We start from the raw sequence: 16,828 nt of genomic DNA, 5'->3' as shown, positions 1-16,828 counted from the left end.
TATAAAGTCAGATTTAAATAATTGGAAAAAATATTAAATGCTCTTGGATAGGCCGAGCGAATATAATAAAGATGACAATACTCCCTAAACTAATCTATTTATTTAGTGCTATACCAGTCAGACTTCCAAGAAAATATTTTAGTGATCTAGAAAAAATAACAACAAAATTAATATGGAAGAACAAAATGTTGAGAATCTCAAGGGAATTAATGAAAAAAAATGAAGATGGACTAGCTGTACCTGGTCTAAAACTATATTATAAAGCAGTAGTCACCAAAACCATTTGGTATTGGCTAAGAAATAGATTACTTGATCAGTGGAATAAGTTAGGTTCACAAGACAAAATAGTCAACTGTAGCAACCTAGTGTTTGATAAACCCAAAGATCCTAACTTTTGGGATAAGAATTCATTATTTGACAAAAACTGTTGGTGAAACTGGAAATTAGTATGGCAGATATTAGGCATGGACCCACACTTAACACTGTATACCAAGATAAGATCAAAATGGGCCCATGATTTAGTCATAAAGAACAAGATTATAAATAAATTAGAGGAACATAGGATAGTTTATCTCTCAGACTTGTGGAGGAGAAAGAAATTTGTGACCAAAGATGAACTAGAGACCATTACTGATCACAAAATAGAAAATTGTGATTATATCAAATTAAAAAGCCTTTGTACAAACAAAACTAATGCGAACAAGATTAGAAGGAAAACAACAAACTGGGAAAAAACACCTTCACAGTTAAAGGTTCTGATAAAGGCCTCATTTACAAAATATATAGAGAGAATTGACTCTAATTTATAATAAATCAAGCCATTCTTCCATTGATAAATGGTCAAAGGATATGAACAGACAATTTTCAGATGATGAAATTGAAACTATTGCCACTCATATGAAAGAGTGTTCCAAATCACTATTGATCAGAGAAATGCAAATTAAGACAACTCTGAGATACCACTATACACCTGTCAGATTGGCTAAGATGACAGGAAAAAATAATGATGAATGTTGGAGGGGATGTGGGAAAACTGGGACACTGATGCATTGTTGGTGGAGTTGTGAACGAATCCAACCATTCTGAAGAGCAATCTGGAATTATGCCCCAAAAGTTATCAAACTGTGCATACCTTTTGATCCAGCAGTGCTACTATTGGGCTTATACCCCAAAGAGATATTAAAGAAGGGAAAGGGACCTGCGTGTGCCAAAATGTTTGTGGCAGCCCTGTTTGTAGTGACTAGAAACTGGAAAATGAATGGATGCCCATCAATTGGAGAATGGGTGGGTAAATTGTGGTATATGAATGTTATGGAATATTATTTTTCTGTAAGAAATGACCAGCAAGATGAATACAGTGAGGCTTGAAGATACTTACATGAACTGATGCTAAGTGAAATGAGCAGAACCAGGAGATCATTATATACTTCAACAACAATACTATATGAAGATGTACTCTGATAGAAGTGGATTTCTTTGACAAAGAGATCTAACTCAGTTTTAATTGATCAATGATGGACAGAAGCAGCTACACCCAAAGAAAGAACACTGGGAAATGAATGTAAATTATTTGCATTTTTGTTTTTCTTCCTGGGTTATTTTTAGCTTCTGAATCCAATTCTCCCTGTACAACAAGAGAACTGTTCAGTTCTGCATACATATATTTTATCTAGGATATACTGCAACATATTTAACATATATAGGACTGCTTGCCATCTAGGGGAGGGAGTAGAGGGAGGGAGGGGAAAATCGGAACAGAAGTGAGTGCAAGGGATAATGTAAAAATTTACCCTGGCATGGGTTCTGTCAATAAAGAGTTATTATAAAAAATTGTCCAGGGTCAGGGCCAGTGAACTCTATCAAATATTTAAAGAACAGTTAATTCTAATGCTATAAAAGATATTTGAAAAATAGGCCAAAAAAGAACAGTTAATTCTAATGCTATAAAAGATATTTGAAAAATAGGCCAACAAAACTCTTTTCACAACACAGATATGGTGTTGTTACCTGAACCAGGAAGAGCCAAAACAGTGCAAGAAAGTTATAAATCAGTCTCTCTAATGCAAAAATATAAATAAAATGCTAAAATATTAACAAAGAGATTATAGTAATTTATAACAAGATTAATACAGTATGGCTATATGAAATTTATCCTAGACATTTTGGGGTACTTCAATATTATAAAGAATATTAACATAATTGATTATATCAATAAGCAAGATAGTAGAAAACATGATTATCTCAATATATGTTGAAAAAAATCTTTTGACAAAATACAACATCTATTCTATATTAAAAACAGTAGAGATCATAGGAATAAATGGGGCTGAGTAATATGAAAATATGTTTAACATGATTGCACTTGTATAACCTATTTTAGATTTCTTGCTGTGCTAAAGATTGGGGGAAGGAGAAAGAAAAATTTGGAACCAAACTTTTATAAAAATGAATGTTGATAATTATGTTTATAGGTAACTGGAAAGTATTATTAAAAGGGAAAACTTATAATTATCTGTTACCTTTCACTCAACAATATTTGGGTTATATCCCAAAGAAATCAAATAAAAAATAAAGGACCTATGCTTATAAAATATTCATAATAATTTTTTTTGAAGGCAAAGTGTTGGAAATTTAGAGGATGCCCATTAATTGGGGAATGGGTAAACAAGATGTAGTGTATAATTGGTCATTTCTTACAGAACAATAATATTCCATAACATTCATATACCACAATTTATTCAGCCATTCTCCAATTGATGGGCATCCACTCAGTTTCCAGTTTCTGGCCACTACAAAGAGACCTGCCACAAACATTCTTGCCATACAGGTCCCTTTCCCTTCTTTAAGATTTTTTTGGGATATTCTTTCTTTCTTTTTTTGCTGAGGAAATTGGAGTTAAGTGATTTGCTTAGCCACAGCTAGAAGAGTTTAAGTGACACATTTGAATTCAGGTTTCCTGACTTAAGGTTTTATGCTCTCATCACTGTGCCACCTAGCTGCCCCAATGTATGACAATTTCAAAATTTAATTGTCATTCAGAATTTATGACCAAAAGAGCCATTCCCTTTCAGATAAAGAACTGATAAATTCAGAGAACAGACTAAAGCATATTTTAAAAATTTCTTTGGTTTTCTTTCTTTTTTACAACATTATAAATGTAGAAATCTTTTTGCATGATTTCATGTATACAAGAGACAACATTTTTTTACTTCTCAAAGGATAGGAGAAGAAATGGAAAAAAATATAGAATTTGTAACTGAAAATAATTTTTAAATATCAGAAGTGTCCAAAATGGGAGGTGGGGATAGAACTGCTATAATATGTCCCAGTCATATCATATCTAGTGAGACACACACACACACACACACACACACACACATAACATTTCTGAATATAACATTTAGGATATTTGTCTATCGGAAATTTCCAAAAAAGTGAAGGTGAAATATTTTGAGATGATGGCATAGAATTGTTTAAAGGATCTTTGACTATTTACTCTAGAAAAATAATCAACCAGCAGGCATTCATCATATATTTTTTTTTATTTAAAGCACAATGGTAGGTATACACACACACACACACACACACACACACAAACACACACACAATTAAAAAATTATCTATTTAACAAGAACTGATATTTTAATGAGGGAAAAGGATAGGGGGGCAGAAATGCTATTTTCAAATATTTGAGGAATTTTTATGTTGAAGAAAGAGCAGAATCATCTTCTTTAATGAAATTACAGAAGTAAGAGAAATAGGCAGAAAATGGAAAGAAACAAATTTTAGCTTGATATAAGGAAAAACCTTATAGCTTCTAGAGTTATCCAAAAATTCAGTGATCTTATCCGAGCTTAGCTGGTTCTCATTTACTAGATGTGCCAAGTGAAGGCCTGTTAGTAATTAGTATTTACAAACAAAACAAATGCAAACAAGATTAGAAGGGAAACAATAAACTGGGAAAACATTTTTACAATCAAAGGTTGTGATAAAGGTCTCATTTCCAAAATATATAGAGAACTGACCCTAATCTATAAGAAATCAAACCATTCTCCAATTGATAAATGGTCAAAGGATATGAACAGACAATTCTCAGATGAAGAAATTGAAACTATTTATAGACATATGAAAATATGCTCCAAATCATTATTAATCAGAGAAATGCAAATTAAGACAACTCTGAGATACCACTACACACCTGTCAGATTGGCTAGAATGACAGGGAAAGATAATGGGGAATGTTGGAGGGGATGTGGGAAAACAGGGACACTGATACATTGTTGGTGGAACTGTGAACACATCCAGCCATTCTGGAGAGCAATTTGGAACTATGCTCAAAAAGTTATCAAGCTGTGCATACCCTTTGATCCAGCAGTGTTTCTACTGGGCTTATACCCCAAAGAGATACTAAAGAAAGGAAAGGGACCTGTATGTGCCAAAATGTTTGTGGCAGCCCTGTTTGTAGTGGCTAGAAGCTGGAAAATGAAAGGATGTCCATTAATTGGAGAATGGTTGAGTAAATTGTGGTATATGAACATTATGGAATATTATTGTTCTGTAAGGAACGACCAGCAGGATGAATACAGAGAGGACTGGCGAGACTTACATGAACTGATGCTGAGTGAAATGAGCAGAACCAGGAGATCATTATATACCTCAACAATGATACTGTTTGAGGATGTATTCTGATGGAAGTGGACCTCTTTGATAAAGAGAGCCTTAATTGATCAAAGATGGACAGAAGCAGCTACACCCAGAGAAAGAACACTGGAAATGAATATAAACTGCTTGCATTTATGTTTTTCCTCCCGGGTTATTTATATCTTCTGAATTCAATTCTCCTTGTGCAACAAGAAAACTGTTCAGTTCTGCACACATATATTGTATCTAGGATATACTGCAACCCATTCAACATGCAAAGGACTCTTGCCATCTGGGGGAAGGGGTGGAGAGAGGGAGGGGAAAAATCGGAACAGAAATGAATGCAAGGGATAATGCTGTAAAAAATTGCCCTGGCATGCATTCTATCAATAAAAAATTATTTTAAAAAAAGTAATTAGTATTGAGGGTATTCTTGTTGATTATTATATGGCCTTTTAGATCCTTTACAGCTCCAATGTTCTATCATACGTTAAGTTTATGAGAAAAAGGAATAACAGGACAGCTTAGATGTTATGCAAATAACTGTGTGGTGTTTACAGACATAGAGAAAGGAACCCAGCATAATGGGTTGATCCCATAATAAATATTTATAGGATGATCTTGATAAGAGTTATACCAGAAGGAAAGTTCTAGATAAACTGGGGTCTATTTCACTGGAGGAACTGATCATAGTGATAAGATCACATTTTCATTAAAGTATTGAATATGTAAATACTTTTTGAAATCTTGCTCATGACATCCATTTGCTTAGTAAATATTTCACAAATAGAACAGAACTAAACATCAGTACAACCTTTGCCTGAATTATCATAGTTTTGAAGTTCATGGATTCCAAATGATTGAGGTTCAACAGTAAAATGCAAATTGGCAAACATTCTGTTCTTTCACTGTAACAGGATTTAGAATTTCAGTCTTTAAAATGCAAAGCCAGCATGGCACATTCATGGCAACTTTTATCCCCTTTAATACCATAGCAAATATAATTAGAGCCTAAATATCCATATTAATGAGAAGCCTGAAATTATAGAATAGAGAAGAGAAATGAGGAGAAAAGGAAAGGATGCCAGAAGAGTAATTAAGAGTAGATTCCTTTAACTGTATATTCATATTTCCTGAAAGACAGGAAAAGATTTATCCTTATATGTTAAGTATATAAAATATTTATGTCTTATAAAATCACTCCTTTTTGAAAAGTAGTATGGTTCCCCCTTCCCTATTTATCCATATTTCAAAATTTCAAAATGAAGCATAATTTCATACATGTTAGTGTTCTTTTCACAAAAGGTCACAAACTATTATAGTTTAGTAGATGTGGAACCTTAGTTTACAGTTTTGATTATGCCTCCAGCCTCCCCTAAAATCAAGCCTAGTAGCTAGCCATCTGGGGTTCAGTTTCTTTATATCTCTCTTGGACAGGCTTGAAACAACTGTGATACAAGCAGACCTATTCTCAGTGACTGGCCAGATTCATTAACATGAGCAGAATTGTTCTTTAACAGTTCCTATGCCCAGGTACATAGCCTTTTAGAATCCATGGTCATCTTCAGGTCACATTGAAATATCAGAGAAGAAAGTTAGTTAAAATAAGATTGGAAAGGTTCTACCTGCTAATTGAAAAGTTAGTCTTTGGGACCAAGTTTAATAATTGTGGACAAATAATTAATGTTTTCATATTACTAAAATGCCTCTGGAAACACATAAAATAGTGTCCATATATCTTAAAGTCCAATATAAATTACTCTTAACAAGATATGTATTAATTTAGTTTTGTATATGCGTATATATATGCAAGCATAGATATATATTTAGACATGTATATGTGCTATAATACATAAATATATGTATATGAACACACATATGGGAGATGATTGCCCCTGAGATTTCCTGTTTCATTTGATAATACCAAACAATATAAAATTAATTCATAAATAAAATTACAGAGAAAATTTAGGAATAGGTCCAAAAATTTGATTAAAGGTATGAAAATCAGAATAAATGACAAGATGGGTTTTAAAAAGACATGTTGGAGTAAAAACCAACAGTTGGAGTAAATGAATTTAAGAAGGCATGAGAGATTCTAGGAATGGGATATTTAGAAGTATATAAAAGTATTGAGGAATATGGTGAAGAAAAGATAAAGCAGAGGTCAGTGAGTAGAGGGTAGCCTTAAAATCAAAAAGACCACGCTTCAAGTTCTACCTCTCATGAAGATTGTGCATCCAAGAGCATATTCCTTAATGTCTTAGTGTTGTAAGTCCTTTTCTGAGATACTAATTAGGGTAAGTTGTTGATTTACATTGATGAAGAGGGTTTCTATTGTGGGAATTTCTTGTTTTAATGAACTCATAGTTCCTAGCTTCACTCTCCAAAAGAAATGATGAAACTCCTTCATTTTGGCAGTAAAATATACCGTTCTGTTCTGTTCTAACGGATATTAGTACTTTAAAATGTAACTGAACTTAGTTTCTAAAAGAAACCTCTTGGTAAAGTTGCTAGCAGTTTGGGGGGGGGAGGGGACTGAAAAATCTGCTTGCTAATTTCTTTTGTCCAGATTATATTACCTTAATTTATTTCAAACATGGTATAAAATGGAGGGGAAGAGCTGAAGTTTTTTTTTTTTTTTTTTTCCTTTCCTGAAGCCCATTGTCAAAATGATACTGTTTTTCTAGGGGAAATTATTTGTCTAAGGGGGTAAAAAGGAAGACCCTGATTGGGGGAAAAAGTTGGAGCAATTAAAATTATTCATTGTTAATATTAATACAGTGCTCTCTTTTTCATGAGATCCCTTGGAAAATATGGTTTAATACTAAGAGAAGGAAATATCTAGTGAAATGTTCAAGGGAACTATGTTTGGTTTTGTGCATTTTCACATTTTCCCCCTCAGTGATTTAGATAAAAGCATAGATGATATATTTATGTTTTTAAGTTGAAGAGAAGCTGCCCTATGTTGGCTATTTCCTATGCTAATGTGACTCTAGTCCCTATTCCTTCTGTATTCTAAATAGTGGCATAATGAGAGAAAGGATTGGTGCCTATAAAAATGAAATTTAAATCTTGCTTGCAAAATTTACAAGCTATGTGATCCTGAGCCAGACACTTAACCTCATTGTGTCTCAGTTTCCTCATCTATAATAATAGCATATCTATCCTAGAGTTTTTGTGAAGATCAAAAGGGTTAATATTTGCCAATACAACCCCTGCACTCTCCCTTTGCCACAAATAAAAACAGTCTGGTAAACCAGCAAAACAATAACTTACAGACCTCTACCTCAACTTCTTCCCCCCCCCCCCCCAGGAGAACATCGACACACAAAAAATTTAGTGACCTACCCAACGTAACACAATTTGTTCTGGTTTAGTTGGGTCTTTTTTTAGTTGAGTGTATCCTTTGGGAATTTTCTCAACAAAGACATTGGAGTAGTTTTCCATTTTCTTCTCCAGCTTATTTTAAAGATAAAGAAACTGAGGCAAAAAGGTTCATTGAGTTCATATAGCTTTATATGTCAGAGGTGGAATTCGAACTTAGAAAGAAGAATCATACTGATTTTAGATCAGCACTCTATTCATTGTTCCACCTAGTTGTCTTACCATGCAGCTAGTAAGTGTGAAAGGAATGACTTGAATTCAGGTCTTCCTGACACTGAATCCAGAGTCATCTAATACTTAATGTTATCTCTGCATACATTCTAACTGACCACATCTTTAGCATTTCAGATGTATTGTCTCACATCTCTATCAATAAGAGGAAAATAGATTTTATTATTTTTTTCCTAAGGTCAAGCTTCATCACTGAAATTAACTTGATTTTGACTGCTTTTTAGTAATGTTTCATTTATATTATTATCATGATTATGGATATTGTTCTCTTGGTTTTAATTGCTGTTCAGTCATTTCAGTTGTGTCTGGGTGTTCCTGATCCTTCTTGGGGTTTATTTGGCAGAGATACTAGAGTGGCCTGCCTCATTTTACAGATAAGGCAAATAGCATTAAGTGACTTGTCCAGAGTCACAAAGCTAGTGTGTGAGGATGGATTTGAACTTAAGAAGATGAGTCTTTCTGACTCTAGATCCAGCATTCTCTCCATTATACTACTTAGCTAGTTTGGTTGTGATTACTATTTAATATGAATTTATAATATTCTTTTCATTTCCCTATTTCTCATTTATTACTATGAAGGAGTATTTCATTATAATTATATACCCTGATCTACTTTTTTCACCTACAAACACTTTTCACTTGAGAAATTTTTACATGACCCAGAATATAGAGGTTTACAAGTATAATAGGTATACAAGTCAAACATTTACTTATAACAAATCATACTTTCATGAGTCCCACATTCATTTATGTAAAGCCATATGGAGTTGCAACCCACAGTTTAAGAAGCTTAGATATAGATTATATATATAGTCATTTTCAAATAAATTGGTACCCATTTCCCCCAATGTTTAACTATTACTAAAACAGCTGATATTCATATTTTGTTCTATATGACACCTTTCCTTCCTCTCTCTCCCCTCAGCAACCCCACTAGACATGTTAATAAAGATGATTGTTCAGTCAAAAAACATCAACAGTTTATTGACTTTAATTCTAAAAAAAGATTTTTTTCTAGATCCTTTTTTTATCTTTTCTTTTTTCTCACGTGTCACAGCTTTAATCTTCAAAGTTCTTTATTATTCTATTACTGACCTGCTGATCATCACCATCATGTTACATTAATATGCCTTCTTAGGCTCTGGCCCTATTGCACTCTATTTTGAAAGGTTGATAACTCTGTTTTTATTTATTTTTCTGACATATAGAACAGACAAAAATAATATAATTCTAAAGTCATGATTCTATTTTGGCAAGATAAATTGACCTATACTTCCCAGTTGTGTTGTATCAGCTTATTGGTAGCTAAAAGTCTTCAACATCATACACAATGGATAGAATATAAGAAAACCTGGGGTGTGGGTGGGACCAAAGTTTAGAGTTTTCTGAGCTCTCCCTGATATCCTTCAAATTAACAGCAAATTAAGCCTCTGGACTGGTTTTGGAGTGACACAACCCACAATTATTTGGAATGAAACAAATTTCCAGCATAAGATAAGTTGGAAGATCTTCAGAAAGGTCTGTTTCAATTGGGCATGGAAGAAGGCGGACAGAGCAAAGGTTGCTAAGTACAGGCAACGAGGAGACCCAGGGTAGTGTGGTACCTGGTATGCTGAGGAATCTAACAGGAGAAATCTACAGCAGTGTTAGCTATTCTGTCCTAATTGCAAACCAGTAGATCATCAGATTAGTTGTAAGATATACAACATGAATACAAAAGGCAAATATTGAGCTCTTAAACCCTAGAATACCATGGGACCTGGCTATGCCCATCCAGCACTGGAAGTTAGTAAGCTCTGACCCAGCACAGCCACTATGGCCTGAAGAGGAAGCTTGGACAATCTCCCCTTTGCTCAAAAGCAGACCTCAAACTTTTTTTTAAATGAGCAAAAAAGCAAAAAACTCTTACCATAGATAGTTTTTTAATGGAGAAAGAGAACAGATTTCAAACCTAAGGATACTAAAAGCAGATCCTCTCCAGATGAAGCCCCAAAAGGGGATATGAACTGGTACCCATCTCACAAGGCTGTCTTGGAAAAACTCAAAAAGCATCTTAAAAGAGAGTTAGAAGAAAAAAATGGGGAAAGGAAATGAGAATTCTGCAAGAGAATTTGGAAAAGAAAACACAGAAATTATCTGAAGAAAAATTACAAAATAGATTTAGTGAAATTGAAAAAAAGCATATAATTCCTTATAAAATAGAGTTAACAAAATGAAAAAGAAAAAACTCCCTGAAAAACATAATTTTTAAAATGGAAAAAACCCGTGAACAAAATAACTCATTTAAAAATTCAATTGGCCAAATACAAAAGGAGCTAAAAAAGATAACTGAAGAAAATAATTAAATAAGAAATTGAACTTAACAAATGGAAATGAATGTCTCAATGAGATTTTAAGAATCAGTCAAACAAAATTTTAAGAAAATTAAAAAAAGAAGAAAATGCAAAATGCCCCATTGGAAAAATAATTGACTTGGAAAATAGATCTAGAAGAGACAATCTAAGAATTGTTGGAATTCTTGAAAACCATGATTAAGAAAGTACCTAGACATTGTCTTTCAGAAAATCATCAAGGAAAATTGGCTTGATTTCTTAGATTCAGAAGGAAAAATAGCATTGAAAGAATTCACCAATCACCTCCTGAAAAAGACCCCAAAAGGAAAACCCCAAGGAATGCCATAGCTAAATTTCAGAATTATTCAATCAAGGAAGAAATATTGAATGCAGCCAAAAAGAAACAATTCAAATATCAAGGATCCACAGTCAGGATTACCCAGGACCTATCTTCTACCATAAAGGATCGAAGGGCTGAAATCTAATATTCCAAAAGGCAAAGGAACTTGGATTGCAGTCAAGAATCAACTATCCAGCTAAATTGAGTATTATCTTTCAGGGAAGAAGATAGATATTCAGTAATCAGGTAAATTTCAGTCATTTCTGATGAAAAGACCAGGGCTGAAGAACAACAACAAAAAATCTTCAAATACAGAAGAACTCAAGAGAAGCATAAAAAGATAAAAAGGAAAGAAGTCTTGAGAACTATATCTTTGTAATGAATATACTTGGAGAGTGCAGGTATAATTTGATTTTCCTGTCATAATATAAGAAAAAGAAACCAGAGGTGGAAAGGGGATTGTACTGGGGAAAGGGGACAATGGAGGCAAAATAAGGGAAATAATATCTTGCAAAGGAACAAAGAAGACCTATTATAATTGAGGGGGAAAAAAAAGGAAGGGGATGTGCATTGTATTAATTGTACTCTCATCATATTTGGCTCAAAGAGAGAATATCAAACATATTTGATTTCTCATAGAAATTTGTCTCACTTTATAGAAAAGGGGATGGGGAAAGGGGAAAAGATAGTGGAAAGCTAATAGAAGCGAATAGAAAGGAAAACAATAGTAGGAGGGCAAAGTTGTAAGAAAGGGGTAGAAACGCTAAAGGGGAATACTATTTGAGGGAGGTGGTGATAAGAAGCAAAATACTAGGGAGGAGGGAAGGGGAAAAAGAAAGAGAAAAGCATAACAGGGTAAATAAGATGGCAGGGAATATAGCATTAGTTATTTTAACTGGGAATGTGAAAGGGATGCTAAAATTGGAAGGGGATAACAGACTGGATTAAAAGCCAGAATGCTACAACATGTTGTTTAAAGAAACACATTTAAAGCAGAGTAGAAAAGCCTCTGATACTGAATCCAGTGGAAAAGTCTCCTCAACCCAGAAATTAGGGTGAGTACAACAAAGAAATTTTGCTAAAAAAAATTTGAAGTAGAATTTCATCTAAGATGGGACAGATGTTTAGAAAACAGCCTTCTGTTTCTGTTCAAGGAAAATGTTTAGAGAGCATTGTCAAAGTTATGAAAAGCCAAGGTTTGATTTATAATTTTGCAGCAGATCATTGAACTTTTAGAAATTGTAAAGCACATATGTCCTTGCTTCTCTATGGAAAAAGAATTGGATCTAGAGGAGTGGAAATTAGTATAAATATATAATCTTAAAGAAGGAGTATAAATATATAATCTTATAACCCCCAAAAAAGGTGATCATGCCTTCCCTGACTGCTCAAAAAAGAAGTGAAAACACCACAAAAAGAAGATGGTCACATCCTCTCTGACATCTCAGGAAGGGAGATGAAAACACCAAAAGAAATGGTCAATCAAATCAGATTAGCAGGTTTCTAAAGGGGCTCGCTCTTAAAATAGGTATACATAAATCCATCAATATGGGAGACATTACACATAATTACATAAAATACATAAGCACACAGCAATATAACACAGGCTAGTAGTAATATAACAAATAACATGAATCAACATGAGAATTTGTAATGTCCATAAGTCCTAGAAATAGTCCAAAAGGAATCATTGTCCATTAGTTCATGTGCCAGGAATCCAATAATTCCTTCAAGTTTTGAAATTCTGCAGTAGTCTCATCAACAATTTTTCATTTCAAGGAATCCAATGATTCCTGCTAGATTTTGTTCATCTTGTGTTAGGGAATCCAATGATTCCTGAAGATTTTAAAGTTCTTTTAACAGTCTCATTGTCAGACATGCTCTTTCAATGTCAGATGTTTCTTAAATCTTCTCCTTTGAAGTTTTTCTGCTTTTCTGTTTCTCTCTGATGGATAAGGCAAATACGGCTCACTGGCACCCATCTGATTCCTTCTCCACCTGTAGAGATGCAAGCAAACCCTCTTCCCCAAGCAGTTAACCTATCTAATTCCCTTCTATTTACCACTTTTGGGATTTCTCCTCATCATCTGGCAATTACATTGGAGTTGATTGCACTGGACCCTGGCCTGTTGAGTTAAAAGGCCTTTATTCTCCCCAGCTGTAATCCTAATTGTTTTTCTGTTGGTTGATCACATCAGAGTCCTGAATTTCTAAAGACCTCTGGGTGTAATTTCAGCTGCCATCATGCCCCACCTATCATTTGATTGATATTTTAGAGCTGGGCTCCATCTCTCATTTCTCTGGGTCAATCTATATTCAGAGGCCCAGTGAAAGCAAAATATGTATTGGGGAAAATTAGACCCATACTCAGTAAGATCAGGGGTGCAACAAAGTTTCCCACTATTACCATTATTATTCAATACTGTATTAGAAATGTTAGCTTTGGCAATAAGAGAAGAAAAAGAGATTAAAGGAATTAGAATGAGTAATGAGGAAACCAAATTATCATTGCAGATGATATGATAATATATTTAAAGAACCCTAATGAATCAACTGAAAATATTGGAAACAATTCACAATTTTTGCTAAGTTGCAGGATACACATCCACATAAGCCATCTACATCTATATCTATATCTATATATACATATATATATTACAAAGTCCAGTAGCAAGAGATACAAAAGAGAAATTCATTTAAAATAACTGTAGATAATAAAAAATACCTGGATTTCTATTTGCCAAGGCAAAATGAAAAAGGATATGAACACAACTACAAAACACTTTCTATACAAATAAAGGGAGATCTAATCCACTGGAAAATAATTAAATGCTCATGGGTAGGCCAAGAAAATATAAAAAAATGACAATGCTACTTAAATTAACCTTATTTAGTGCCATACCAATCAAATTCCAAAGAAATTACTTTACAGAGCTAGGAAAAAAAATAATAACAAAGTTCATCTTGAAGAATGAAAAATCATGAATTTCAAGAGAATTAATGAAGAAAATGCAAATGAAGGTAGTCTAGCTATGTCAAACCTAAAATTATATTATAAAGCATCAGTCATCAAAACCATTTGGTACTAAGAAATGGAGTAATCAGTCAGTAAAATAGCTTAGGTTCACAGGACAAAATAGTCAGTGATTATAATAACTTAGTGTTTGACAAACTGAAAGACCCCAGATTTTGGAAGAAGAATTCACTATTTGACCAAAAAAAAAAACTTCTGGGAAAATTGGAGCTAGTATGGCAGAGACTAGACATTGATCCATATTTAATACCCTATACCAAGATAAGGTTGAAATGGGTTCATGATTTAGACATAATGAGTGACACTATAAGGAAATTTGAAGAATATAGGATCGTTTACCTCTAAGACATGTAGAAAAGGCAGGAATTTATGACCAATGAATAACTTGAGATTATTATTGAATGCAAAATAGATAATTTTGATTATATTAATTTTAAAAAAGGGGTTTTTTGTACACTCAAAATAAATGCAGACAAGATTAAAAGGGAAACTATAAACTGGGGAAATATCTTTACATTCAAGGCTTCTGATAAAGGCTTCATTTCTAAAATATATAGAGACGACTCAAATTTATAAGAATTCAAGCCATTCTCCAAATGATAAATAGTCAAAGGATATGAACAGACAATTTTCAGATGAAGAAACCGAAACCATTTCTAGTCATATGAAAAGATGATCTAAATCACTATTGATCAGAGAAATACAAATTAGGACAATTCTGAGGTATCACTATTTACCTCTCAGATTGACTAAGATGACAGAAAAAGATAATGATAAATGTTGGCGGCGGGGATGTGGAAAAACTGAGACAGTAATACATTGTTGATGGAATTGTAAATAGATGCAAACATTCTGGAGAGAAATTTGTAATTAAGCCCAAAGGATTATCAAACTGGGCATATATATGTGTATATATACATATATAATAGTAGAAATCTATATTTATTAGTGTATGGTTTATGATACACAATCCTAAATCAAGAAAAAATAAATATATAAGAATAAGACTTAAGTACAGATAGGCAATGCCTATGCATTGTTTTACTTAGCTAACAATTTTATTTAATCCTGTAAAGAAATGTTTTGAGCAGTTAGCATCTGTTTTATTAATTGATATCCAAATTTTACCTCTTTTAGAATAATGGATAACTGGTGTACTAGTCAACAGAATAGCATTCATGTATGATAATAGTTATAGTAGGCAAGATTTTGAACAACTATAAAATTTGATCCCCACCAATGTTTCAAAAGTATCTAAGTTTTGCTCAACTGATACAATTGTATATTTTAACTTCACTCTTGATTCTAGAATGTGATAGTTATTTGAAATCTGACTGACTATACAAATACACACACACACTCACATATAGATGTACATATATCTTTATTAAATCATCTTTTTTTTTTCTGGAAGCCAATTATGTAAAATGATGAAGGATTATTAATCTAATTAGTCTGGCTCTCATTTTTCAATTATATGGAGTTTATATAATATTTCCATGTTTAAAGATAAAATAATATGCAATAAGAAATGTTTGCATTATCTCTCCCTTTAAATATTAAACAATAATATTTTTATTTATTATTAATTAATTAATTAAATAATATTTAATATTTAAAGGGAGAGATAATGCAAACATTTCTTTCTCCAAATAGACACAATTATGTCTTGATGAACAAAAGTAGTTTCCAGCATTTCTCTCTGTGTTCAAGGTGGTGTATTTTCACACTCACAGGTTTACATTATAATATTATGAAAATGGTTGTTCTTTTTTACCTGTCACTAACACTAGATAGTGTTGAGGTTGATATAAACCAAATATATTTTGTATGTCTCACAGATGAACCTGCTGAGACAGAACAAAAGGTAAAATGTTTGCACTGACTGCCCTTTGTTTCTTTATTATTATTATTATTATTATTATTGCTTTTAATTTACAAGATATATGCATGGGTAATTTTTCAGCACTGACAATTGCAAAACCTTTTGTTCCTACTTTTCCCCTCCTTCTTCTCACCCCTTCCCCCAGATGGCAGGTTGACCAATATATGTTAAATATGTTAAAGTATAAGTTAAATACAATATATATATATATATATATCCAGTTATTTTGCCGTACAAAAAGAATTGAACTTTGAAATAGTTTACAATTAGCCTGTGAAAGAAATCAAAAATGCAGGTGGACAAAAATAGAGGGATTGGAAATTCTATGTAGTGGTTCATAGTTATCTCCCAGAGTTCTTTCGCTAGCTGTAGCTGGTTCAGTTCATTACTGCTGTATTGGAATTGATTTAGTTCATCTCATTCTTGAAGAGGGCCATGTCCATCAGAATTGATTATCACATAGTATTGTTGTTGAAGTATATAATGGTCTTCTGGTCCTGCTCATTTCACTTGTCATCAGTTCATGGAAACCTCTCCAGGCCTTTCTGAAATGATCCTGCTGGCCATTTCTTACAGAACAATAATATTCCATAATATTCATATACCACAATTTATTCAGCCATTCTGCAATTAATGGGCATCCACTTAGTTTCCAGCTTCTGGACACTAGAAAGAGGGCTGCCACAAACATTCTTGCACAAACAGGTCTCTTTTCCTTCTTTAAAATCTTTTTGGGATATAAACCCAGTAGTAACAATGCTGGATCAAAGGATATGCACAGTCTGATAATTTTTTGAGCATAGTTCCAAATTTCTCTCCAGAATGGCTGGCTGTATTCACAATTCCACCAACAATGTATCAGTGTCCCAGTTTTTCCACATCCCCTCCAACACCCTGCATTATCTTTCCCTGTCATTCAAGCCAATCTGACAGGTGTGCAGTGGTATTACAGAGTTATTTAATTTGCATTTCTCTAA

Source organism: Antechinus flavipes, chromosome 5, assembly GCF_016432865.1.
Source record: "Antechinus flavipes isolate AdamAnt ecotype Samford, QLD, Australia chromosome 5, AdamAnt_v2, whole genome shotgun sequence".
Lineage (NCBI taxonomy): Eukaryota > Metazoa > Chordata > Mammalia > Dasyuromorphia > Dasyuridae > Antechinus > Antechinus flavipes.
The sequence above is the reverse complement of the archived record's forward strand: the minus strand, read 5'-3'. Positions refer to the sequence as shown.